Source organism: Lactuca serriola, chromosome 2, assembly GCF_051521515.1.
Source record: "Lactuca serriola cultivar US96UC23 chromosome 2, Lser_US96UC23_V15, whole genome shotgun sequence".
NCBI classification, from domain to species: Eukaryota; Viridiplantae; Streptophyta; class Magnoliopsida; order Asterales; family Asteraceae; genus Lactuca; species Lactuca serriola.
Window position 1 is genome coordinate 8,330,871 of NC_136409.1, and position 22,597 is coordinate 8,353,467.

General features: G+C 35.0%; 2 long non-coding RNA genes across 2 annotated transcripts; one reads left to right on the top strand and one right to left on the bottom strand.

The window, feature by feature from the left end:
* Positions 1-18,195: 18,195 nt before the first annotated feature.
* LOC145090226 (uncharacterized) lies at positions 18,196-19,286 on the bottom strand. The gene is made up of 4 exons (XR_013701444.1): positions 19,074-19,286; positions 18,751-18,829; positions 18,548-18,608; positions 18,196-18,459 (listed from the first exon to the last, which is right to left on the bottom strand). It is a non-coding gene; the product is annotated as an uncharacterized LOC145090226 (long non-coding RNA).
* A 797-nt stretch (positions 19,287-20,083) lies between these two features.
* Positions 20,084-20,678, top strand: LOC145090227 (uncharacterized). Its single transcript, XR_013701445.1, has 3 exons — positions 20,084-20,277; positions 20,372-20,452; positions 20,575-20,678. It is a non-coding gene; the product is annotated as an uncharacterized LOC145090227 (long non-coding RNA).
* Positions 20,679-22,597: the final 1,919 nt, after the last annotated feature.

Here is a 22,597-nt window from a genome sequence, read left to right on the forward strand (position 1 = left end):
ATAAAGAAAAGTTAATTCTTTTATTAGTTTAAAGTCTTCCATAACTTGTCCTCAAGTTATGGAACTTGAAGAGTTTTTGGATTAAAACTACTTTAAACACATAAGTTATGGAATTAATTAGTTTTGAATAGTTTATAAAACTTGCCCTCAAGTTTTGGAATTTGTAAAGTTTTCTCTTATGAATACTTTAATTCCAAGGTAGCCCTTAGAATTTTAAAGAGTTCAAATTCAACCCTTATACTTTATAATATTATAAGTTAATATATATATATATATATATATATATATATATATATATATATATATATATATATATATATATATATATGTATAAGAGTAAAGTCAGTCTTACCGCTAGTACGCCTCATTCACGAAGCCGGTCTATAAGGTGGGTATAAGGTTGTTGCCTATAAAATGGCAACTTAATGGGTGTCCACTCTCACACACCGCTTGCTTGACTGGTGGAGGGACGTTAGCCGAACGGGTTTGACAGGACTATAATTCTCCCTTCATTAAAAGTATTAATGATAAATACTAAGTAACTAAACTCTTAATAATACCCAATCTTAGTTACTTAGGAAAATGTGAATAAGGTGCTAATCCATGAAATTACACTTTGCACTTTGTTTAAGTCGGTTAGTGGAGCGTGTGTGGTTAACTGGCACACTAACTCGTATTTAACAAGGTAGGCAAAGGGTAACTTAATGTTTATCATATTATCGATGGAGCCTGTGTGGTTAACCGGCACATCAATTGAGGGGTAAACACTTAAGGGTATCAAGTAATTTGCATGGTTACTTCACACCTTGTTTTGTGATCCTCGGCATCCCAGTCACAAAACCTGAAGGGCACACTCGAGATTGAAACATGCCATTGAACAGTTCAATGAATCTCAAAAGATCTAGGAGTTTCAAAACCAATTAAAATCTAATAATACATTTCGTTTATCTTGGTGGAAATTGGTGAATTGTCATTCACCTACCTTCAAATATTTTATAGCTTGGATTACGGCATCCCTCTTCTAAGTTATAAAATAGTTTGTTGGGTTCTAGCCTTAATATTTCATATTGGGTGTCATATTAAGGACTTTAGATCAACTATCTTGAATATATCCCAAAAGATGTATGGTTTAGACATATATGATCTTCCCAAATATCTTGAAAAAAACTTTCCTAAATGAAGATGATGTTCCATGGAAATCATACTTCATTCACCTCCTCCAATTATTCTCCCTAACCCACAAGTTCTTGAAAAGTTTAAGGTCACTCAAACCCTATTGGCAAGGCAAGGTCTAGGTGTGATCACATCTTAAGATGTAGTCACATATTGACAAGCCGGGAGAGTTGGGTGTCAAAGTCTTGAGAAAGTTGGTGGTTCAACTACATTCTAAGTCACATAGTGAGTTCTTTTGGAACACCTATGAAACAGACTAAGACAAGACCTTTAATGATCTTATCCATTTGCTAAGATCAACTTCCTAAAACTTTATGGACATTGACAATGGTGACACTGGAAATACAGAAAAAACATTCTCTTCCCAAGGAAAGGGATCGACCATAGTCAACTCGGTTGACCAAATGGTAAAGAGAAAAGCTAAGTTTGTGATAGTCCCGTGTACCATTATCAAATGGTCCATATGTTTATATTGCCAAAGGAAGGGGCATTGGTTGCGAAGCTGCCAAATTTACCTAAGGGTGTTAAAGTCTATAAGTTTGACTCTACTTTAGGTAAAGTCCACTATCTAACTCTGCTAAGTTTCTATTTTGAGACTCTTGATACATGATGTGACTGGGTCACATGGTGATGTTTTAAGAATCAAAGAAAAGTGAAGAAACTTAAAGAAAGAATATGTTGAATCTGATCGCATAGATGGATTTCTATCGCATAGTTTGAAGATCGGATTCTTGAGCTACTTCTTAGGAGTTATGAGATATTGCTTAGGAATAGATAACAACAAGTTTTCATATGGATTGTAAGGATAAGATTTTCCGCAAAGTTTTAAAATAAAAGGAAATTTTTATTTTATTTATTTTATGTATCCTTACAATGGCATTTGTGAAAATCTGTGTTGCTTATAAGATTCCATTAATAACAAGAGTGGAAATATGGAATTGATTCTTTCATTTGTGGTAATGTCTAAATTTACCAAATAAGGAAAGATTCTCATCACCCAAGTTTCAATTGGACCGGAACTTGGAATCATGCAAGGAGTATAGCATGATGAATGAGAACTGTCAAGTATTGGAAAATTAAGACGAATTACTTGCTCACATGGATGTGTGAGTCAAGTGAAGGACTAAGGGATCGAGTACACATTCTTGTGCACTGGTCAAGTCCACCACAAAAGATTGATAAAACTATTCGTCATAGTTTACAAAAGCTCAGTAAATATGATTATGCTTACAAGCTTAAGTGTAACTCTGAGACATTGGAAAAAGGTTCCAATGTATGACAGAGCGAATAAGAAGAATCAACTTAGGCAGAAAGATAAAAGTTTCTCAAATCTGAAAAGATGGGAGAGTACTTTAGTATCAGTTTTTGTGATCATCTTAATGATTAAGAAACCATATCAAAATTAGTTCTCTAAGGAAATCTTAGTGCATTCTTATGACTAAGAAGAGGGATCTTGAATTGTTGAAATTGTTAAATCAAGAAGATGAGTCATACTTCGTTCCAATACAAGTCTTAGAGTCATACTCCAAGATTGTAACTTGAGTGACATGTCTTAAAGAAGGTTTAAAACAATTGTCAAATGTAAGAGTAAAAGTTTTCTACTCTTGTACATTTGAAATTGGTAAGTTGTGATGTTTTGGATAAAACAAAGACCAACTTAGGCCAATTGTGTGAAGTGTTTGTCTTGATTAGAATCCGCACTATCTCTTGGATGTTTGACAAGGGAGTCTTATATGTCAAGAGGACAGTGGGAGTCTTAAAGGTCTTGAAAGTCTCAAGAACTAATCAAGAATAAAACCTGAAGTTCTTCACTAGCACACGACTTGAGGTTTATAACCTATCGTGTTGACATATTCTGTGCCCATTCCAGTTAAAGTTGGCTTTGCATATGAGTTCTTAGAGTTCTTAATTTGTTGCACAACAACTTGGAAGCAATGGCAGGCCCTTGAGCTGCCAGGTGGCAAGAAGTTAAGATTGAGTTCAATCCATATGAGTTTGGATTTGTCATTATCCTTGTCTTGTGACCATGGTTTTGACAATTCACATGGATAAGAACACATACACCATTAAATCTAAGTGTCATAAGGTTTCTATCCGATTCATGAAAATGATGGTGAGGAAACACTTTCACTAAGTAGATTTTAGCTAGATAGCAATTGTGATATTTGCATTCTCAAAGTCGTTAGTGGAGCGTGTGTGGTTTACCGGCACACTAACCTGGACTTGTGAGAAGTGGCAAAAAGGTCTAACCATTATGATTACGGCATCCCTCTTCATAATTGTTTAGACACACAAGTGTGCTATCTAAGGGAAGGTGTATGTTTTTGCTAAGGTTTTATCAAAACAATCTAGTATTAGAAATCTGAACTTTGGTAAGAAAGTTAGCCGGTTTTTGAGTACATGTCAAAGCTAGTGGGAGCATAAGTGTTATGCTAATAATCATCATGTTAGTGGGAGCATGATAATTATGATAAGTATTGCAAGTTAGCAATGTTAATTATAGAAAAACAAGAGTTTCAATTGGGAAAGAGTTGTTTTGCTATAATTAAGGGAGAGGAAATTATACTTCATCTCAAATCTATAAGATTAGATCTTGAGGTTTAATCATTTAGTCAAGGATATATATATATATATATATATATATATATATATATATATATATGAATTTCATGTTGGAATGGCTCAACATAAGGAAATTCTGTATATGGGTCCATTATTTGCGTTCTAAAATTCGATTATGATTACAGAATCCCTTTTCATAATCTGAATTATGAGAACTTGGCAAATAGAAATGGAAATGTTATAGCAAAAGACTGGTTTAGTCTTTATGTGAGACATCATGAATCGTGTCCCATATGCTTCGGATATAGGATCGATTACATGTGCTATATTCATCCTTTCTAAAATTTTCCAAATGCCTGGGGCATTAAGAAGGGAAAAGGTTTAGAACTGGATATGACTAAAAGGATTAAACAATTGTCGAGGACAATCTAAGGTTTACCAAAGATTGGTTGCTTAAGGACAGTTGGAAGTATAGTGATACTTCTGGAAGGACCATATTGACATAATCTAGAAGGAGGCAACTCTTGTTCAGAAGTGATAGCCAAAATGGAATCTGGAAATGTTTCAAAGTTAGAATTTTCAATCTGTTTAAGATTAGGAAACTTAATGCAAGAAGGATGTTCCCAAGGAGCTGATCTCCTTTGGAATGCTCTGTAATGATTGTTGTCAAGTCCTTCTGACTTTGTGCATAATCATTACACGAGGTTCAATGCATATAAGTTTAGAATCTAACAGGTTTTAGTAAATGGCATGAATTTGGAATTCTTGCATTTGCAGTAAGGATTTGGGAGTGTGAAAAGAGAATCATTGAAGTTATGTTCGATTGATCTAGTTCACAAAGTAAAGATCATAGACAAACATAGTATGCATACTTGGTGTGTGGCATGACTAATGCATAATCATTACACGAGGTTCAATGCATATAAGTTTAGAATCTAACAGGTTTTAGTAAATGGCATGAATTTGGAATTCTTGCATTTGCAGTAAGGATTTGGGAGTGTGAAAAGAGAATCATTGAAGTTATGTTCGATTGATCTAGTTCACAAAGTAAAGATCATAGACAAACATAGTATGCATACTTGGTGTGTGGCATGACTAGTGTTTAGAAAACATAGTGTACATGCTTGGAGCATGGGACAACTGTTGTTTTAAATTCAAGAATAAAGTTGATAGCTGAAACAGTATACAATGAATAATGTGTAATCATGTGGTGATAAATAAAAGGTGTTTTATTTATGTTCATAGGTTTTGATACCATATTGGATTCAATTATTATTGTGTTTCACTTTGCATGTTTTGACTTCCCGAATAAACTAGGTTATTCTTCCGGAATGACTAAGTTATTCAAACCATCCACAGTCGGTCATATGTTGGAAGTAGATATGAATTAAGACTGTCATGGGTTGGCTTGTAAAGGTCTAAGGTGTTGGACAAAGGGCTACAACACTCATGAGTGCTCATAAGTTCTGAGTATTGGATTCAACCCGCGCTCATTGGAATCACTTCATGGATTTTATCACGAGTGATCATGAGACGATAATATCTTATATTCTTCAAACCTAGAGATATGAGTTGTTACTATGAGTTGGTTGTACATTGATTGCACGAAAACGCATTTGGTAACTTAGTGCTATAAAACGTGCCTTTGTGTATGATTCAACAAGTAGTAGAACAAGCCATATGAGTCGAAGTTTATCCATTCCTTTTACCTTCGGGATAAAAGCGATATCTGTGGGCCCCTCGATGATTTGATGATGACAAATGGAAGTGCTCGGCCGGGCCAGGACTGATTTGATTTGTTCAATTAGTCAGTCGTCATAAATCGGAAATCGGGAAACAACAAATGGACAGAGAGAATGATTATAATCCTTGTCTCAGTCAATATGATATCTAGAATGGAGGAATATATGATCCCTTATCTAATGGACAAGTCATTGACAAAGGTCAGAGTTCATCGACAAGGTCAGAGTTCGACATAAGCTTTTGAGAGCTACGATTGCCGGTTGGTTCCTGAAGTCATACACAATAATAGTTTTAGACTTATCCAAGTGGGAGACTGTTGGATTAATGTCTAAGTCCATAACTATAATTGGTAAGACTTGACCCGACCCGGCATGGTCCATTTGGGTTGCATGGCATCATGCACTTAGATAGACTATAATGAGAGAAATAAGACACTTATGGTTAGTAATATATTATAAGTTCTAGTATATTAATAATAAGAATAATAAGATTATTTAATTAGTATTGATCAAGAATTAATCTAGGATTAATTAAGTGATCAAAAGAAGACTAATTAAATATATGGATTGATTGTGTAAATGATCCATACTTGTATAGTGGACTAATGCTCCATGGATAATCAAGTTTGGCTAAAACCCATAGGATGGTCCGTGGATGCTCCATGGTGTATTTGAACCCATGGATCCAAGGAAATGGAAAGTCATGACAATTAGGGTTTACCCTAATTGTAACACTATATAAAGATCTTATTCTTGACAAAATCGGCAACTACGATGATTCTAGAGAGGGCTAGCCGATTTTCATGAGTGTAGAATTCTCTCAAGTTATTCCAAATGTATTTGGTGTTATGTGAACCATTTGAGGTGTCACACTTGGGGCACTAGGCACTCAAGCTTCATGAAGACTTTCTACATCAAAGAGGTATGTATTCTATCTTGTTACATTCATTGTTTTGTATGCTAGATTAGGGTAATACCTTGGATGTTCATATTTGCATGTATAATAGAGAAAACATTGATCCAAGGTATTTAGGGTTTCATGTACACTTAGGAGTGTTAGAATGCTCAAAACCCAATAGTTTTGTCATAATTTTAAAATGAAAAGTCGGTAAGACTTCAATAGTAATAACGTGTCGAGTGTTACTGGTTTCATCTCAATTGTATTTTATCCCGAGTTTATTACTTCAGAAGGTAATTCACCAAAAAGTTTATGCAATTAAACTTATGAATTAAATAGTGTTGACCCAAGCAGAGTCATGTGTTTGGTTCATGTCAACATTCAAGAAAATAAAATACATGCCAAATTCATTGATAACTTGTTAGTACATATTGTTTTGAGAAAGTTTGACCTCACAAGAGTCTACATTACATCATAATAAAAGATAAAGTTTTGGTAGTACAAAAGCCCCTTTGACTAGCGTGATCACTTATTCGCGGGTTCAACCTATTCACAATAAAGAGTAGCACCAACGCATACTCGAAATCCTAGATTTATAACAAAACATGAATAGTGCGAACACTACTCGCGGCGGGTGGCATCTGGTCCATGGTGGCTCTGAGATGAGGTCGAGGCTCCCTGAAGCTCCGCAATCTGGCGTTCGGCCGCGATCACTCTCTCCTCGAGAGCAGCGTGCCTCTCCTGGTACTCCCTTACCTCCGCTCGAGCCGTGGTAAGGTCCTCAATGAGTTGGTCCACTAGATAGAAGTCCCTCTCCAAATCCTAGGTGCGTGCATTGGTGGCTGCCGTAATAGTGCTGAGATTTTGAACCTGGTCTGCCATTTCCCTACTCTGGTTCCCCAAGTTCGTGATGTGTTGCGGGGAGGGCTTTGTCGGCCGGTCCCCCGTGACTGAGGTCATAGTAACCTCATTGGTCGCCATATGGTGACCGCTGGCATTGTTGCCGGCTCCACCTCTCGATCATGGTTGCCCAACAGGGCTCAGGCCCGTTGTGGCTAAAGCGGTTCTCAGGCACCCTGGCGATGTAAGGAGGGTTGAAGACTTCCTCCTCTGGTTCTTCTTCACTTTCATCCTCATCCATGTGTACCTCGTCGTCCTCCTCTTCTTCTTCTTCTTCTTCTTCTTCTTCTTCTTCTTCGTCTACGTCCTCTTCTTCTTCTTCGGGTTCTTCTTCGGGATCCTCTTCGGGGCCCTCTTCAATCAACTCTTCGGGCTCTTCTTCTATCCAGCCGACATTTCCCTGATTGGGAAAGTATGGGTCTCCTGGTAAGTGGAATCCTGCCATGTCGTCTGCGCGAGAATGGGGGTGTAAGAAGCAGATAGCGGTTAATAATAATAACATTGCGATATAGCAACATACAAATACTCCTATAGTATCTTAAATGTTTAGATTTGGTTCTTAGAGCATTCTTTGTAGCGTGAAGTTAGGTTATTTGATTTGTTGCCCCCTACGACTATCCCCCGGTATAAGTAAGTCACTTCTCGGACAAATATAGTTGATCACGCTATATCCTTCCCAGAACTGATTACTCATACCAAGGCATACTCGTAGCGTTCAACTCCTCTTCTTTTAGTTTATGTTCTTCTAGTTATGACACTATGCGAGTATGTAATGCATGTAGGTATACTTTTAAACAAGAAACTATTCATTTTCTAAAAGTATAACCCGTTAAAATGTTTTAAAATCAGAGACTCTTAGTCCTAAATGTGTTTATAGTTTGTATATCCTATGTTGTTTGATATACTTAATTCACTATAAACCGCGCTCTGATACCAATCTGTCACACCCCAAACCAAGGATGGCGGAAATGTCCGGGGGTGGAGGACTTCATGTATAGTATCATAACAACAATTGCAATAGCGATTTAAGAAAACACAACCAACATATATATAATTGAAAGAGTTACATCATTGTAGAAATTACATGTTTCAAAATCAATTACAATATGTTGACAAAATATGAAATGTTTGACGCCTTAACGTCCCATCCTCAAAATGCGCTTGATTTCCTGTTTAGTGATTTCCTGAGAATACAAGTTGTTTGAAAAAGTGTCAACACAAAGGTTGGTGAGTTCATAAGTTTTTGAGATAAAGAGTTGGGAAACCGTTCTTTGTAATGTGTTGTGTGTCACCAAGAAAAATCCAATATTTTCCTTTAAAAAGTTACGAGGTCCTAAATCCCAGAACCAAGAATAAACAAGTATTTTCCATACTTAATGGTATAACCGTGGTTTTAAATCGGCATAAAACCCTTTTTGATATGAAAGCGTACAAGTATTTTTCCATACTTAAGGTAATTTCTGTGAGCTAAATCGACATAACTCGCTAATTTGAAGTTAGAACCCGTAAATCTTATGATTTGTTAATACCACATGTGAGTTATCATAACCATACTTGACATAGACGGCCTCGTAATACGACGTTATTCAGGCGTCGCTGTTAAATGACACTTGTCACCACAGACCTGCCAGTCTAGCTGTTGCAAGATGCTCAAGTTTGGGTTTGTCAAACCCAATATATATCTATACACAACTATCACGTTCTCCCTACAAGAGACTCTGGTTACAATTTACAGGACTTTTTGACTTTGTTACTTTGGAAGTAACCCGAAGTGAATGACTCACAAATTTATTCATTAACAGATTTACGTGAACTAAACTGAAGACCTTTGAATAATAAGTTTGAGAAGTAAATGATACATAAACTATACCTATTATAGTTTATCCGAAATGTTTGTAATGTATAAGTACTCTTTTATGAAAGCACATTAGTGTTATAAACCCATAATTTATGCTTATTATAACTTAATATATGTGTTCTAAATGAATGTATAATCTTATCATGAATGACTAAGTTTCATTTTATGAGGATCAACTAACAAGGAAACACATTCAATATTTAGAACTTATTGATATACACTTTGCTCAACATAATACAAAGTGTTATGAAAGTTATAAGCTGTTAACAAGTTTTTAACATTTCAGCATCGTTTTAGAAAAGTCATAGAAAAATCATACGAAGTTAAAAACTAAATCCGTAAATTCTGAGAGTTCCTAGAATGTGTGTAGTTTACTCATAATTTTTATCATGATTTTTAATGACTTCCAACTTGAGTGAAAAAGTCCATAATCACAGACTGGTCCGGATGGGTGTTTGAATTGATAGGCAGTTTTGTAAAAATCACCATAAATTGTAGAAAAATCGTATGGAGATGTGCAAGTAGTCCTTTTAAAGCTAAGAACTGGAACTACTTTCACCTAAAACATTTTTGAAAAATAAAATGTTAAAGTTGTCCAAAACAGTCCGTAAATGGAGTCCAACGTTTCTGATGAAAGCTGTTAGAAAAGTTTAGTTATGTTCTTGGTATTTTAACTTGTATTCCCCCTTAAAAACTTAAGAAAACATGAAAATATAGGGGTATGAACTCACCTTGAGTGATTTCAGTAGATGATTGTTGAAGAATGGAAGTGATCAACTCAAGAACACTTGAAGATGCCTTGAAAATTTTTGAGAATCTAACATCAAAGTGATGGAGTTTGTGTAAGAAATCAATGATTTGAGTAGAATGAAGTGCAATAATCACAAGGAGGATGAATTATACTTACCAAGAGAAGAATAAAGCTTGAAGATCAGCCTTGGAGTCTTGAAATAGAGAGAAAAAAGTTTGAGAGAAAAGTTGTGTTTGATTTTTGGTGAAATGAGAGCAAGTGAAAGAAAATGAGGAGAGAGGTTGAGTGACCAGCTCTAAAAACGTGGGGATGACTTGTGAGAGGGGTAAAAAGTACAAGGAAGTAACAAGGTATGGTGGGGAGGAGTGTGGGTTAGGCATGGAGTGGGTATGGGGGTTGCTTGTGTCATAATACAAAGATAAGTCAACACTCCACCTCTTGTACTTCACCCACTCTTCTTGGATAAGGTTTATCCCCAAAAACATGGATAATTAGCAAATATGGGGTCTTATATGTTAAAATAAAGTTTTGGGTGAAAATCCGCGTTAAAATAATTAAAAACGGGCCTAAAACGCAAAACTGGGAGAAAATGAGCTTCCCTGCGAGACCTCTCGGTCCTGGCCGAGGTTCGGTCCCTTCTGATCAAGGGCCGAAGGCGAACTGGGGCGAAGGTGTAGGATGCGAAATGGAGCGAAATAGACCGAAATGGACCGAAGGTTCGGTCCGAGGGGAGGGTTCGGTCCTTATGCGAGGCTCGGTCTAAAGGGGAGGTTCGCTTCTGATGCCTTCGTTTCTAACAAGTTCGGTTCCTAAGAGGGGTTTCGGGTCTTTAAGAGGGTTTGGCTCCTTAAGAGGGGTTTCGGGTCCTTAAGCCCTTTTTGACCGTCTTTGCCCCGTTTTAAGCGGTTTTTGACCCGGTTAAGGGTCAGGATGGCCCGAAAGACTACAGAAAGTTTAAGGAACCTTTGAGAGAGATTTGGGAGAGATTTCACTTGGAGAGATTTCTCATACAAAGAGAGATTTGGGAGAGATTTCGCATTCTTAGAGAGATTTCTCATACAAAGAGAGATTTGGGAGAGATTTTGCATACTTGGAGAGATTTCTCATACAAAGAGAGATTTGGGAGAGATTTCACATACTTAGGGAGATTTGGGAGAGATTTCAAAATAGAGTGAGATAGAGTGAAAACGATTGAGAGAGGTTTCATATGTGACAATTGTGAGTGTTTGGCTCCGCAATGCAAGGTCCGTGAACCCTGTTAAGCTAGGTTTTAGGATCTTACACACTCCCGATGAGTATGCAACATTGTTTTATCGATTTTGTTCATTGTTTAGCACTAAGGCTAAGGAAAATTAAAAACACAAAATTTTCCAAGTGATGTTTTCTTATTAAAATAGTGAGTTATACAGTAATTACATAACACAAACCTTAATATACAAGGTTTAATTGAGTTGACTGGTTTGACTCGATGACTTTGTTCGACTTAGACTTGACCCGAATTTGACTATTGTCACAGGTGGTATGTGATATGTGGTAGAGATAGCTTGTATAGCTAATATGATATGTGGATTGTGTGTGGGATATAATCTAAGGAACTCACTAAGCTTCATGCTTACAATTTTGTTTATTATTTCAGGTATTATCGGTTTGGAAAAGAAGAGCCTGGATTGATCGCAGTGTACACACACCCATGTTTTCCGCATTGAATGATTTTGGGATGGATTCTGATAAATGTTTTAATTAATGATGTTTTAGATGTTGGAAATAATGATATGTATGTTTTGACTATATTAAAAATGAAAATGTTACCCATGATTTTCGAGGTTTTTGTCATAAAGCCCCCGAATTTACATAAAAAACCGGTTATGCCCAAAATCGATTTTTTTGCCACAGATGCCTAACATTTGCCCATCATGTTTCATTTTAATGTTTTTTTACCTGTTCCCCTTTACCAACTGGTTACATCCCCATTTGCAACCGGTAACACTCTGTCAACATTGAGACAGACACCTATCACCCTCCCATGCTACTACTTATTCAAACGTAGGTAATAGGAACTCAAACGTTAGACTTCATCTGGTGAAGCATTCTCATTGTCTGAAGCTAGGTTTTTACAAGAGTTAAGTGTTGGATTAATGTCTAAGTCCATAACTATATTTGGTATGTACTTGACCCGACCCGGCATGGTCCATTTGTGTTGCACTTCACCGACACAATTTATATGGATAATCTTTTGAGAATAGTATGTTTATGATTAATATTAATATATTATAAGTTCTAATATATTATTATGGAATCATATTATTTAATTAGTATTGATCAAGAATTAATTTATAATTAATTAAGTGATCAAAAGGAACTAATTAAATATGGACTCTTATATATATGGAATGGGCCAAGTTCATTTAGGTTGGGCTAAGCTTTCATGGATAGTCCATGGAGTGTTTAACCCATGGATCCTAGGAAATGAAAGGTCATGGGTATTAGGGTTTAACCCTAATCCTGCACACTATATAAAGATGTCCTTGGTTGGTGAAATTGGCACTAGTGTGGTACACTAAGAAGGGTTAGCCAATTTCACTAGATAGAACCAAGTATTCATATTCTCAAAAGTCTTCCAAGGTGTCTTGGTGATTTGTGATTCCACTTGAGGCTTCCACACTATTGGGGCTAAGCTCTTAAAGCTTGAAGACATCAAGCTACATAAGGAGAGGTATGTATTCTATCTTGCTAAGTCATTGTTTTGTATGCTAGATTAGGATAATACCTTGGATGTTCATATTTGCATGTATAATAGAGAAAACATAGATCCAAGGTATTTAGGGTTGCATGTACACTTAGGAGTGTTAGAATGCTCAAAACACAACAGTGGTATCAGAGCCAGGTTTGTTTTCTTGGTATACTTGCAAAACTACTTAAAAAATCGAGTTTGTTGTTGTTTGATCATCAGACTCGGCGAGTCCATCAGGTGACTCGGCGAGTCCATGCCTAAAAAGTGATCAAATCGATCCAACTCGCCGAGTTGGTTCATGCACTCGACGAGTTGAACCCCCAGACAGCATAAATTCGACTTTTTTGGCTAGAAATGGACTAGGAACATTACCCTAAGATGTTTTTGAACTTATAAACTAGTTTTTGAATTGGTAATGTTCATGCTAATCCATTTTCAAAGATAATTGTCAATAGATTCATGTTTTGTATTAGTTTAAGGTTTAGACTAATTACATGAAAAAGTTTGATTTGAATTATCTTGTTCTTATGAGTTGCTTAGATTAATAGAAAAGTTTAGTGAAATAGTTGTTTTCAATCCAAATTAATCTAAGAGTTGATTCTAAAATGTGTTTTTGTAACTTGTCCTCAAGTTATTTGAAAAGTCACATTTAAGTTTCATAAAACTCATAAAAGTTGGCAATGGTTACAAAAAGATGAAGAGTCTTGTCCTTAAGTTATGGAGGTTCAAGAGTCACTTTATTAATAAATAAATAAAATATGTAACCATAGTTAAATCCATAAGTTATAAAATAAAGAAAAGTTAATTCTTTTATTAGTTTAAAGTCTTCCATAACTTGTCCTCAAGTTATGGAACTTGAAGAGTTTTTGGATTAAAACTACTTTAAACACATAAGTTATGGAATTAATTAGTTTTGAATAGTTTCAAAACTTGCCCTCAAGTTTTGGAATTTGAAAAGTTTTCTCTTATGAATACTTTAATTCCAAGTTAGCCCTTAGAATTTTAAAAGTTAAAATTCAACCCTTATACTTTATAATATTATAAGTTAATAATAATATATATATATATATATATATATATATATATATATATATATATATATATATATATATGTATAAGAGTAAAGTCAGTTTTACCGCTAGTACGACTCATTCACGAAGCCGGTCTATAAGGTGGGTATAAGGTTGTTGCCTATAAAATGGCAACTTAATGGGTGTCCCTTCTCACCCACCGCTTGCTTGACTGGTGGAGGGTCATTAGCCGAACGGGTTTGACAGGACTATAATTCTCCCTTCATTAAAAGTATTAATGATAAATACTAAGTAACTAAACCTTCTATAAATACCCAATCTTAGTTACTTAGGAAAATGTGAATAAGGTGCTAATCCATGAAATTACAATTTACACTTTGTCAAAGTCGTTAGTGGAGCGTGTGTGGTTAACCGACACACTAACTTGGACTTAACAAGGTAGGTAAAGGGTGACTTAATATGTATCATAGTATCGATGGAGCGTGTGTGGTTAACCGGCACATCGATTGAGGGGTAATTTATTAAGGGTACCAAGTAATTTGCATGGTTACTTCACACCTTGTTTTGTGATCCTCGGCATCCCAGTCACAAAACCTGAAGGGCACACTCGAGATTGAAACATGCCATTGAACAGTTCAATGAATCTTAAAGATCTAGGAGTTTCAAAACCAATTAAAACATAATAATACATTTCGTTTATCTTGGTGGAAATTGGTGAATCGTCATTCACCTACCTTCAAATATTTTATAGCTTGGATTACGGCATACCTCTTCTAAGTTATAAATTAGTTTGTTGGGTCCTAGCCTTAATATTTCATATTGGGTGTCATATTAAGGACTTTAAATCAACTATCTTGAATATCTCCCATAACATGTATGGTTTAGACATTTATGATCTTCCCAAAATCTCTTGAAACAAGCTTTCCTAAATGAAGATGATGTCCCTTGGAAATCATACTTCTTTCACCTCCTCCGATTATTCTCCCTAACCCACAAGTTCTTGAAAAGGTTAAGGTCACTCAAGCCCTATTGGCAAGGCAAGGTCTAGGTGTGATCACTTCTTGGAGATGCAGTCACATATTGACAAGCCGGGAGAGTTAGGTGTCAAAGTCTTGAGAAAGTTGGTGGTTCAACTACTTTCTAAGTCACATAGTGAGTTCTTTTGGAACACCTATGAAACAGACTATGACAAGACCCTTAATGATCTTATCTATTTGCTAAGATCAACTTCCTAAAACTTTATGGACATTGACAATGATGACATTGGATATCTAGTAAAGCTCTCTCTTCCCAGTGGAAAGGGATCGGCCATAGTCAACTCGGTTGACCAAATGGAAAAGAGAAAAGCTAAGTCTGTGATAGTCTCGTGTACCATTATCAAAGGGTCCATACATTTATATTGCCAAAGAAAGGGGCATTGGTTGCGAAGCTACCAAATTTACCTAAGGATGTTAAAGTCAATAAATTTGACTCTACTTCAGGTAAAGTCCACTATCTAACTCTGCTAAGTTTCTATTCTGAGATTCTTGATACATGATGTGACTGGGTCACATGGTGATGTTTTAAGAATCAAAGAAAAGTGAAGAAACTTAAAGAAAGAATAAGCTGAATCTGATCGCGTAGATGGATTTCTATCGCGTAGTTTGAAGATCGGATTCTTGAGATACTTCTTAGGAGTTATGAGATATTGCTTAGGAATAGATATCAACAAGTTTTCATATGGATTGTAAGGATAAGTTTTTCCGCAAAGTTTTAAAATAAAAGAAATCTTTGATATTATTTATTTTAAAATATCCTTACAATGGCAGTTGAGGAAAAATTGTTGCTTATATGATTCCATTAATAGCAAGAGTGGAAATATGAATTTGATTCTTTCATTTTTGGTAGTGTCTAGATTTACCAAATAAGGAAAGATTTTTATCACCCAAGTTTCAATTGGACCAAGACTTGGAATCATGCAAGGAGTATAGCATGATGAATGAGAACTTTCAAGTATTGGAAAATTAAGACTAATTACTTGTTCACATGGATGTGTGAGTCTAGTAAAGGACTAAGGGATCGAGTACACATTCTTGTGCACTGGTCAAGTCGACCACAAACGTTTGATAAGACTATTTGTCATAGTTTACTAAAGCTCAGTAAATATGATTATACTTACAAGCTTAAGTGTAACTCTGAGACATTGGAAAAAGGTTCCAATGTATGACAGAGCGAATAAGAAGAATCAAATTAGGCAGAAGGATAAAAGTTTCTCAAATCTGAAAATATGGGAGAGTACTTTAGTATCAGTTTTTTGTGATCATCTTAATGATTTAGAAACCATAGCACAATTAGTTCTCTAAGGAAATCTTAGTGCATTCTTATGACTAAGAAGAGGGATCTTGAATTGTTGAAATGGTTAAATCAAGAAGATGAGTCATACTTCGTTCCAATACAAGTCTTAGAGTCATACTCCAAGATTGTAATTTGAGTGACATGTCTTAAAGAAGGTTTAAAACACTTGTCAAATGTAAGAGTAAAAGTTTTCTACTCTTGTAGATTTGAAATTGGTAAGTTGTGATGTTTTGGATAAAACAAAGACCAACTTAGGCCAATTGTGTGAAGTGTTTGTCTTGATTAGAATCCTCACTATCTCTTGAGTATCTGACAACAAAGTCTTATAGGTCAAGAGGACAGTGGGAGTCTTAAAGGTCTTGAAAGTCTCAAGAACTAATCAAGAATAGAACCTGAAGTTCTTCACTAGCACACGACTTGCGGTTTATAACCTATCGTGTTGACATATTCTGTGCCCATTCCAGTTAAAGTTGGCTTTGCATATGAGTTCCTAGAGTTCTCAATTTGTTGCACAACAACTTGGAAGCAATGGCAGGCCCTTGAGCTGCCAGGTGGCAAGAAATTAAGATTGAGTTCAGTCCATATGAGTTTGGATTTGTCATTATCCTTGTCTTGTGACTATGGTTTTGACAATTCACATGGATAAGAACACATACACCATTAGATCTAAGTGTCATAAGGTTTCTCTCCGATTCATGAAAATGATGGTGAGGAAACACTTTCACTAAGTAGATTTTAGCTAGATAGCAATTGTGATATTTGCATTCTCAAAGTCGTTAGTGGAGCGTGTGTGGTTTACCGGCACACTAACCTGGACTTGTGAGAAGTGGCAACAAGGTCTAACCATTATGATTACGGCATACCTCTTCATAAATGTTTAGACTCACAAGTGTGCTATCTACGGGAAGGTGTATGATTTTTGATAAAGTTTTATCAAAACAATCTAGTATCAGAAATCTGAACTTTGGTAATAAAGTCTATGAAGTATTGATTTCTAGAAGTCCAGCTGATTTCTGAGTACATGTCAAAGCTAGTGGGAGCATAAGTGTTATGCTAATAATCATCATGTTAGTGGGAGCATGATAATTATGATAAGTATTGCAAGTTAGCAATTTTATTATAGAAAACAAAAGCTTTCAATTGGGAACAAGTTGTTTTTCTATAATTAAGGGAGAGGAAATTATACTTCATCTCAAATCTATAAGCTTAGATCGTGAGGTTTTCATCATTTAGTCAAGGATATATATATATATATATATATATATATATATATGAATTTCATGTTGGATTGGCTCAACATAAGGAAATTCTGTATATGAGTCCATTATTTGCGTTCTAAAATTCGATTATGATTACGGCATCCCTTTTCATAATCTGAATTATGAGAACTTGGCAAATAGAAATGGAAATGTTATAGCAAAAGACTAGTTTATTCTTTATGTGAGACATCATGAATCATTTCCCATATGCTTCGGATATAGGATCGATTACATGTGCTATATTCATCCATTCTAAAATTTTCCAGATGCCTGGGGCATTAAGAAAGTAAAAGGTTTAGAACTAGATATAACTAAAAGGATTAAACAATTGTCGAGGACAATCTAAGGTTTAGCAAAGATTGGTTGCGCAAGGACAGTTGGAAGTATAGTGATAATTCTGGAAGGACCATATTGACATAGTCTGTAAGGAGGCAACTCTTATTCAAAAGTGATAGTCAAAATGGAGTCTTGAAATGTTTCAAAGTTAGAAATTATTTAATCTGTGTAAGATTAGGAAACTTAATGCAAGAAGGATGTTTCCAAGGAGTTGACACTACTAGAAAAAAGGCCTTTTACGACGCTCATTGCGCGTCGTAAAACGCTCAGACGACGCGCAAATGCGTGTCAAGGAAGGCCCTGTCATAAAGAGAGACGACGCGCTTTTGCGTGTCGTCTATAGACGACGCGCATTTACGACGCGCATTTATGACGCGCATTTACGACGCGCGGTTACGACACGCAATGCGTATCAAGGAAGGCCCTGTCATAAAGGAAGACGACACGCATTCGCGTGTCGTAACCTTACGACGCGCGTGTTAATGACACGCAATGCGTATCAAGAAAGCCCCTGTCAAGAAAGGCCATGTCATAAATGAAGATGACACACATTTTTGCGTATCGTAATTTTAAATTTAAAAAAAAAAATTATTTATGGATTTACTTATTTTCATATTAAATTTGCATTTTATGTCACATAATGGAAAATAAAATACCATATACAAATAATACAATGCATTGCACAAAAGTTAATGTTATACAAATAATCATTCGAATAGTAGACAAATGTAATACTACAAATAATCATTCCAATAGTAGACAAATGTAAGATTTCAACATTTTTTATATAATTAACTAAATTATTAGCCAAATTTCCTAAAATACCAACATACTTTTCTATGAAGAGCATTAACACTATTCTTTTCCATCAAAAACTTCAAAACCTGCATAATTAATTTAATGTTTAATCAGCTACAGGTCAATAAGGTAGGTTTAAGCAAAAGAGGTTCATAGTAGTAAGATTTTACTTACCACTGTTGTTAATGACATTGAAAGAAGCAGCCCAACAAACACCCCCTCAGAAGGATTATTACTAAATGAAACCACAAACAAAGTTAAAAAGTCAAGTATTTTGTGACAACCCCGGAACCAGGGGCAAGGCCGTTTTTACCCATGGTATGACCTAATACATGATAATAAAGACTTGTTTAACAAAAAGAAAAATGATTTCTCACGTGACATCACTATTAAGAATTGATGAAAGAGGGTACTCCACACTGTATTGCCAACAAGCTTGACACCAACACCTAAAAGCTGGAAAAAACAATAACATAAATAAAAATAAATGTAAGATTTGAGATAACAGATGCATAATTCACATGTCTACTTTTACCAATTTATTTTATGCAACATATATGCAGCTGACATGAATGAATTATACAACAAGTTAGGAGTAAAATAAGGGATGGTTGCATATTTAGTATGATAAATAAAGAGATTTGTGGCATAAGGGTGCATAAATAATAAAAAGCAAAAAGGAAGAGGAAAGCTGACTTACATAATCAGCAAATTTCTGAATTGGTGCTTTTAACATAATACATAAGAGTGGTCCCGAAGGGATAGCTGGCAGCAAAAAATCTCAGGCAAAAAAAATTCCAGGAGAAAACAGTTAGTACCTCAAAAGCAAAGGTTTTATAGGGTTAGGCATGCACCAGCAAGACAGGGACTAAGATTATAAGTGATGTGAATGGGACATAGTAATTAAAGGAATTTTTGTTACCATTGTTCCATGAGACAATGGTGAAGGTATGTAGATTATATCTTATATTTCCTACACAAATATAGACAACTGTATGCTGATGTCATTATGCAGGTTAGCGCTTATCTGCTTGGAGAATACAGCCATCTTTTGGCCAGACGACCTGGGTGTAGCCCAACGGACATTTTTGTCATTATACATGAGAAGCTTCCTACTGTATCGTGAGTATTTCTATTTCTATACATCTATGTTTTCTTTTGTGATCATCATCTTTTTTTTTGTTTCTACAGGACTCCAACAATATCCATTCTTCTCACAACATACGCAAAGATTTTGATGCACTTTCAACCACCAGATCCCGAATTACAAAACCAGATCTGGGCAATATTCAGCAAGTGAGTTTATAATAAATAGGAGCTACACTTTTTTTTGTATATGCAAAATTTGATAATATTTATTTTCACACACATTGACAGATATGAAACATGCATTGATACTGAGATACAACAAAGAGCTGTGGAGTATTTTGCATTGAGTAGGAAAGGTGAAGCCCTGATGGATATATTAGCAGAAATGCCAAAGTGCCCTGAACGTGAGGTATATTTAAGCGTAGGGTTTTAATTGAATGATTGATTGAGCATATAATAATAATAATAATAATAATAATAATAATAATAATAATAATAATAATAATAATAATAATAATAATAATAATAATAATAATAATAATAATAATAATTTATCTGATATGGTGATTGTTGTTGACTTTGATTTACCTCCCCAACTTGGTATGGTCAAAATCCCCAGCGTTGACCATAACTATGTGAGCGTTGACCAAGAGTTGACTCAAGCTAATGGAATTTCACATGAAGTTGACCACCCTCAACCTGATATTCTTGGAGATCTTTTAAGCCCACTGGCTATTGAAGCACCTCCTCCTCCTGTAAGTGAAGATGATGCATTAGCTCTTGCACCTGTTGAAGAGCAAGATAATATTGTAAAGGTACTACTGTCTGCCACATGTCCTATCCTCATTGGCTATAAATATCATTTATTTCTTTATATTATTTTAACTTTCTGTTGACAACCTTACACAGCCAATAGGAGACACTGCAGAAAGATTTCATGCCCTGTGTCTTAAAGATAGTGGAGTTCTATATGAAGATCCTTATGTTCAGGTACTAAAAAGTCAAGTTATATATATATATATATATATATATATATATATATATATATATATCACATATCATATATTGCATTAGATTTTATTTATTTTTTTGATTAATTATTATTATTCCAGATTGGTATCAAAGCAGACTGGCGAGGTCATCAAGGTCGCCTAGTCATCTTTTTAGGGAACAAAACAACTTCTTCACTCACTTCAGTTCAAGCAGTGGTTCTGCCTCCATCTCATTTAAAACTGGAACTCTTATCAGCAAAGAACAAGCTTCAAACCATGCAAACCATGGTGTTTGTCGTCCACACACAGCCTTCTCTAACAGCCCATCTTTTTTCCAGGGCAAAAGAGTTGGGCATGATGGGTGAAGGATACATGTGGATCACTAAAACATTCTTTTTTTTTTTATATAAAATCACTAAACACCAAAATTTTACGGTATAAAAACAAGATTGAAAAAAAAAAATTGACATTATAAACACAATTTTATATATGATTTGCATACCTTTTCCTACAACTTGTTTGTTCTTTTTCCCCATCTAAAATTATTTTTGTAAAAACATAATTAGAACTACCTGCATAATAGCTCATTCACAAAAACATCCGAAATTAGCAACTTACTTAACATCAATGCTTTAGTATCATTGTTAAATTCAAAGCTTTTGAATATTTTCTTCTCTTAGGGGCAATTGGGTCCTCAATGATATTTGCAAAAAAATATATAAAGAGATATATATGCAAAAGACGGAAAGTGGGGGCTAATTTCTAGTAGTTTTCTGTGATAATTTTATAAACGGAAATTTACAGATTATGAACAGACATTATAGATCAAAATAGAGTAAAGAAAAGAAGCAGATAGATGATCTAAACATATACAAGGTTTTGTAAACCAAAATGGCAAAGAAATAGTCAAAATAGTCAAATGCCAATAAGAAAATCCACCGAATTTTAGTAAGCTCGTCCAAGTACAAAGCAAATATCCCTGCTATAACATAGTGAATTCTTAAAGTATAATATGCCCTCTCAATTAAAAAATATTGCAAGTACAATGCTATCATTGGATATAATTCTTCAAATTGCAATATGTTAATAAGCAAAGAGATAAAGGTACAATGTCATAATAGAAAGACATGAACGTATGATGCTATAATAAACAAGTAAATGAAAGTATGTTTTTATTTCTTACAATTAGAGCTTGATTTAACTGCAAACATCCATGTTGATGAAGTCTACAAGTGGAAACTTCTACCATTCCATGAAAATGCTACAATTAAAATGGGTTATATTTTATTCATAACAGTTCAAACAATAAAACTAAGGAATTTAGATGTAAAGAAACAGCTGCATAGTTTAAAAGTGACAAAATTGCAAGTTTGGTCCCTGTGCTATGTCAAAAATTGGATATTTGGTCCAAAATATTTTGGAGTTGCACCAATGGTCCAAAACTTCCATTTTATTGCGAGTTTGGTCCAATTTGTTTTGACTTTTTTTAAAATGACGAATCTGCCCTTTAGTTTCTTTTTTATTACAACAATTATAAAAAAAACAAAAAAAAAAAATACTACCCCTGCCCTTAATCCACCCTCCCCCTCCCCTCTCTCATACCATAACTGGTAAATGCAACGACCACCACCCTAATTAAAAAAAGGAAAAGACCAAGGGCAAATCTGTAAAAAAAAGTCTTGAAAATTTTGGACCAAACTCGCAACAAAATGGATGTTTTCAAGAAAGTCAAACATCTATAAAATTGTCTATTCATGGAAGATGGAACTACCAAAGAATTTGCTGATTAATTGCTTGAAGGTAACAAAGTTCAAACTTTTTAAAGAAATAGAAACAAATTCAAGTAGATTGTAACAAATAACCCTTGATTAGAAACGTTCAAACAATTGAAATCAAGAAAGTAATGTAAGTTTCAAGCACACACTAAGTTCGACCATGGCAAATTTCAAGCAATTCAAAATAACCCACTTCGAGTAAGATCAGATTAGTAAGTTTATTCAGTGATACGACCACATATAAACCAAGATCAGATCTATAAGAACGCTCCACTGATCTACTCAAATAGTAGACATCGAAGTCAAAGGATAGTTTTTAAAAATTATTAAAAAGGGCAATCTCTAATCATAATCCTTTTCATCCATGG